This window comes from Ochotona princeps, chromosome 2 (assembly GCF_030435755.1).
Source record: "Ochotona princeps isolate mOchPri1 chromosome 2, mOchPri1.hap1, whole genome shotgun sequence".
Classification (NCBI taxonomy): Eukaryota; Metazoa; Chordata; class Mammalia; order Lagomorpha; family Ochotonidae; genus Ochotona; species Ochotona princeps.
In genome coordinates, this window is record NC_080833.1 from 79,256,321 (window position 1) to 79,262,815 (window position 6,495).

Below are 6,495 nucleotides of genomic sequence, written 5' to 3' on the forward strand. Positions count from 1 at the left end.
AACTTCTTTTCCCCCACTTGAAAATAATTACTTATTTGAGAGGCAGAAAGAAAGAGCATGCTTCCATCTAAAGATTCATTCCCTGCATCCCACAGTGTCTGGGGCTGGACATGGCTGGAACCAGGCTCCCAGCAGGCCAGTTACAGGAGTCAGCACTGCTGTCCCCCGGGTTCTTCCCTAGAAAACTGGAGTCAAGAGTTGCAGCTGAGAATTGAACTTGGTGTTCCAGTGTGGCATGCACACACACACCCAGCTTCCTCTACCCCATTAACATTCTTGCTCTCCAGATGTAACTTTTTTTTTTTTTTTTTTTTAAAGAAAGGCACAGTTAAAGAAAGGAAGAGATCTTCCAGTCACTGGTTCACTGTCCATATGGCTACAATAGCTACGACTGGGCCAGGCCAAAGCCAAGGAACCTGAAACTATCCAGGTTTCCCACATGGGCAGCAAGCCCCCCACCCCAATACTTGGGCCATTATCCCTGCCTTAGCAGGGAGCTGGATCCGAAGTAAAGCAGCTAGTCACAACACTGGCCCTTACTGTCTTGACTTCTAACTGCTGATCTCAGAACCCCAACCATGAAGAGAAATGCAGGTTCCGTGGTCCGGGAGTGCATGTGTCAAAGCTGAGCCTCAGAGGCTCAGACGGAGCAGTGGACAGCATATCCAGGTGCACATGGAGGCTATGGCAATCCATCAGAACCTGCAGAGGACACCTGGTACCACAACAGAGGACAGAGGACAGAACAAATCAATCAACTACCCCAGCCATGTGTTGGCAGCGAATATTTGGGCAAATGGAGACTCTAAAGTGAACCATATCAGCCAGTGGATTCTGGAGAGATTTCATCATGCTTGGAATGGCGAGATTGGCAGCAACTCAGAACTGTTGAACTATCACAACCACTTGAACAGGACCCCATGTTGGGGACCTGGGGTGGGTGGGAGGCTGGGTGGGGCTTCTCACTTTAGCTCCCCCCTTACCCCAGACACAGGAAAAACAATGTGGAAACAATGGTCTTACCCATTTTCCTGTAGCCCTTGACCCTTTGTGCCCTAATGAACTATGTAAAGACTATCAAAATAAAATAATTATTAAAAAAAAAGAAGAAGAAGAAGAAATGAAAACCTGGTTCAAATGGCACTTGTTCTCCCCAGCCCCCTGGAATACTTCTAATTTACACAAATACACACGAGACAGAGAATCTGCTTATTCATTCCCCAGATGACAGCAATGGCCGGAGCTGGGCCAGTCAGAAGCTAAGAACCAGTAACTTCTTTTGGGTCCTCCATGTGGGTGCAGGGTCGTAAAGCCATCTTCTGCTTTCCCAGGCCACAAGCAGAGAGCTGGATGGGAAGTGGAGCAGCCGAGACTAGAACTTATGCCTATATAGAATGTGAGGCCACAGGTGGACGCTAAGCTCACTACACCATTGGTGCTGGCCTTTCCTGTCATTTTAATTTGCATTTCCCTCATGATAGATGATGTGCCCCAACTTACAATATGTCCATTTGGCATGTTCTTTGGTGAGGAGTCTGTGAAGACCTTTGGCTTGTTTTTAATTCATTTTTTTGTCGGATTTTAAGCATTTTTTAAAATACTTTGGATAACAGGGGTTTTTTTTTTAAGATTTATTTTTATTGGAAAGTCAGATATACAGAGAGAGGAAGACCTTTCATCTGCTGTTTCACTCCCAAAGTGGCCACAATGGCCAGAGCTAAGCCGATCCACAGCCAGGAGCCAGGACCCTCTTCTGGTCTCCCACGTGGGTGCATGGTCCCAAGGCTTTGGGCCGTCCTCGACTGCTTTCCCAGGCCACAAGCAGGGAGCTGGATGGGAAGTGGAGCTGCCGGGATTAGAACCGGCGCTTATGAGATCCTGGTGCGTGCAAGGCAAGGACTTTAGCCACTAGGCCACCGCACCAGCCCAGATAACGGTTCTTAAATGTGTCTTTTGCAAACTTTTTTTTTCCAGTCTGTGGCCTTTTTCAATCTCCTAGCATTGTCTTTTGCAGAAAAAAGAGATTTTATTTTAATGAAATCAAGCTTAACAGTTATTTCTTTGATAGACCATGCTTGTGGCATCGTACTTTAAAGTCACCACTCTACCCAAGAACATGTGCGTCTTCTTCTGTATCATCCTCTACAGTTTCACAGTTTATGCTTGGGTGTATGAGCCTTTTTCAGTGAATTTGTGTAAGTCACAAGGTATGCATCTGAATTCACTTTTTTTAAACAGTATTCTAGTGTTTGGGCACTGTCTGATGAGAAGGCTAACCTTGCTCTATTGCATTGTGTTTGCTGCTCTGTAAGACATCAGTTGGCCATATTTACTGCTAATCCATTTTTGGGCTCTTTACCTCTTCCTCTGATCTCTGTGTCTGCTGTTTCCCAATACTACATGACCTTGGCTACTATTGCTCTAAAATAAGTGCTCTTGAAGTTAGGAAGGGTCAGTACTCTGTTCTCTCCCTTCCATATTGTGTTGGCTAGTCTCTGTCTTTTGTGGCAACTCATTGAGATCTACAAAGGAAATTGCTGGGATTTTAAGTAGGAATGCACTAAATAGAGTACTTGAAATGCAGTCTCTCCTTTTCCCTTATTATCACTGAATATTCACTGATTATCTGTCTCTTGGGCTCTTTGTTGAAGCTTAAGCAAAAGATAACAAAACGAGGCTGTTATTACCAGCCACGGACAAATACTTAAAAACTCAATTGCAGAAATCTTTCCTGTGGCAGTTACTAGAGACCAAGAGTTGGAAAAGAGCATCATTGCTATTCTCTAGACAATTCTGACAGAAAAAATGTCAGTAGATAGCAAGGAGTGATAGACACAACACAGCAATACACAAGTAGGCACAGGTTATACAGAGGAACGGGTTCCTGGCTAAGGTGCCAAGGGCATTAGGAAAGGCTCTACATTGGAGATCAACATAGAAGCTCAAGCTTACAGTAAAATTGTTTCTCAGAAAGACAGCATTTTTGAGCAGGGAAGCAGAATGTGTCAAGACAGGTGTGATACCAGGTCCCAAAGAGGCTGCCAACAGTCAGCCCTTTCTTTCCTGTCTATGCTTTTGAACTGGCCCTGCAGTTGCTCTGAGTCATCAAAGTGGACGAGATGTTCTTCTAGGACTTCTAAAAGAGGAGTTGCATGTTCCCTGCTTTTTCCTGGGAATATTCTTTGACAGGATGTTCCTTTTTAGAGACCCATCATGTTAACAGTAAGTCCAAGCCCTAGGGAGAACCAAAGGGCGGCAGCCCTCACCCTGGCCGAGATCCCCCGTGAAGGCCTATGCTGACAGGCTTGCACATGAGCCCATTGGTGGATGTCACTCAGCTAGCTTCTAGGGAAGGACCACTTCCGCAGGGGCGCCGAGCCAGTCCTCGGTAGTGTAGGGGGTAGCAGGAGGGTTGTGGGCTCATGCTAAGTTTTGAGATGATCCCTTATGCAGTAAGATGCGAAGACTATTACATGGATTAAAGTCTGCGATGACCAGAGCTCAGGGAGTCCTGTTGCATCTCCACTCAACAACACTGTCTGCTTTCCTGTTTGAATGTTCCTCCAGTTCTTTCAATAATTTTATTACCTAGTTCCTTATATTACTTCACTCTGCTTGAAATGAATCACCAACCAGCTGAAGGAAGATCCCTGTGTCTCTCCCTCTGTTACTCTGCCTTTTAACAGCAACAGCAAATTCTGATCATTGAAACCTTTTAGTATTGAAATAGCATCCTTCTAGAAGTTTTCTTTTGATTGGTTTATTTTTAAAGATTTATGTACCTGCCCCAGATTTTCCAACTAGGGATACTCAGCCTTTGTATAACGCAGGTAGAGAGAATCGGAGAACGGGTGACTAAGCAAGAAGACATCGGGAAAACTACAAAAGAGCTAATGTATGTGAGCTGTGGTTGGAAGTCTGCCAGAGAAAAAGGAACATTCCCACAAGGATGCAAAGTAAGGGTTTGTGGCTGCCTTATCTCCAGGGCAGCCTGACTAGAATACTGTAGATACATACATACGCATACATGTATACATGTGTAATATGCATATATACAGTACATATACTTTATATATACTTTATATATATACTGTGTACTATTTTATATATGTGTATATATACACTTTATACTAGAATACTGTATGTATGTATACTTTACTATAATGGTAGAAGCATTCTATACATACTGCTAAAACACCAGTACCATTGAGAACATAATTCTTAATTTCAAAATCTTAGATAATTAACCACAGCTATCATGTCTTACCTGCTATTCATATAAAAATAAGTCTGTTGTCAGAATATGAGAAATAGGGCCACTGCAATTAAAAAATACATAATGGGGGTGTTGAATTGGGATACTATATATTATCTGGCCTCATGGTGAAGATGCCCGAATTCTATAGGGGAGTACCTGAGTCCTGCTTCCAACTTCCTCCTAACGCACACTCTGGAAGCAACAGGTGACGGCTCTCATATGGCGTCTCATATGGGCTCTGCTTCGAGCCCCGGCTGCTCTCCTTCCAAGCTAGCTTCCTGCTAATGCTACAGAGAAAACAGCAGAAATGGCCCGATGGCTTTGGACCCTACACCCATGAGGGGGACTTAGATGAAATACCTGGATCCCAGCTTCAGCCTGGGCCAGCTCTAGCCATTGTGGATATTTGAGAAGTGAAGTAGTGGATGGAAGTTTACTGTTTCTATATATTTCTCTGCCTTTCAAATAAAATAAATCTTAAAAAATATATAATGCCGAAGATCTTCCATCTGATGTTTCAAAAAAAAAAAAAATATATAATGCCAGTAGATACTTTTTTTATACAAGTTTCCCTTAGTAATCATTTTGACCAAAAGAAAAATCCTATGTAAAGCCTATACAATTTACCAACTTTCTCTCAATACTTCATAATCATATTCTGCATAACATTAAATGAATCATTTGGACACCACTGGGGAGGAAAAAGAAGCTAAACATATTAGCAGACATTCACTTGGCTTCCTGAAGAATGAGCACCACACGTACCCTGCAACAGTGCAAGCTTTCATTGTCCCCAGCAGGCTTCTAACATTTTAAATGCTCGTCAGATAAAGAAAGAAAGATTCATCCTGGGGCCCGGCGGCGTGGCCTAGCGGCTAAAGTCCTCGCCTTGAAAGCCCCGGGATCCCATATGGGCACCGGTTCTAATCCCGGCAGCTCCACTTCCCATCCAGCTCTCTGCTTGTGGCATGGGAAAGCAGTCGAGGACGGGCCAATGCATTGGGACCCTGCACCCGCGTGGGAGACCTGGAAGAGGTTCCAGGTTCCCGGCTTTGGATCGGCGCGCATCGGCCCGTTGCAGCTCACTTGGGGAGTGAATCATCAGACGGAAGATCTTCCTCTCTGTCTCTCCTCCTCTCTGTATATCTGGCTGTAATAAAATGAATAAATCTTTAAAAAAATACATTTCAACAAAAAGGAAACAAATATGGTAACACTTGATCATTATTTTACCTTGGGATGGGTATGGAAAGTTAATTATACTCTACATCTCTGTGATTTTTTTTTTTATAACATTGGTTTCAGTATATAGCAGAGCTATAGGAGTAATTGGTTGTCAGATAATACCTATCAAAAGTCATCATTTTAGGCCCCAGCGGCGTGGCCTAGCAGCTGAAGTCCTTGCCTTGAACACACCGGGATCCCATATGGACGCCAATTCTAATCCTGGCAGCTCCACTTCCCATCCAGCTCCCTGCTTGTCACCTGGGAAAGTAGTTGAGGACGGCTGTGGGGAGCGGCCGACCCCACATGGATGAGGGGTTTCAAGATGGCGGCTGACCGAGTGCCAGGAGGCGGGACGTGTCCCCGCCAGTGGGCAGGCAGGAAGTCACAAGGATAGGCTAATTCTCCCTGGCTGCGATTGCTGGTCTATCAGATAGCGCCCCGTGGACCACGGGCAGAAGTGATTGGTGGAAGAACTGTATATAAACAGCTTGCTTTCGGCAATAAAGTCTCTTTTGGTTCGTCTCTCTCCCTTTTGGTTTGTGACATTCTGGTGGCCCTGACGGGGGGAACAGAGAAACGGGAAGAATTGGGAAGAAGGGTGGTGGAAAATGGGAGGAAGGGTGGCGAAGAAGCGGGTAGGAAAGCTTGGACAGACGGGGACAGGAGCAGCGGAGAAAAGGTTTTAAAACGCAGCCGCTTTTGCCAGTTTTTCCTGGATCTCCAAGAATATTCCTCGTCATTTAGTGTCACTGCAGGGAGGCGACAGACGGCCCAAAGATTTGGGACCCTGCACCCGCGAGGGAGACCTGGAAGAGGTTCCTGGCTCCTAGTTTCGGATCGGCGCAGCAACGGTCGTTGTGGTCACTTGGGGGGTGAATCATTGGACAGAATATCTCTGTTTCTCCTCTTTTCTGTATATCTGACTTTCCAATAAAAAAAATATTAAGTCAATCTTTTTTTTAAAAAAAAGTCATCATTTTAGTTTTTTTTTTTTTTTTAAAGATTTTATT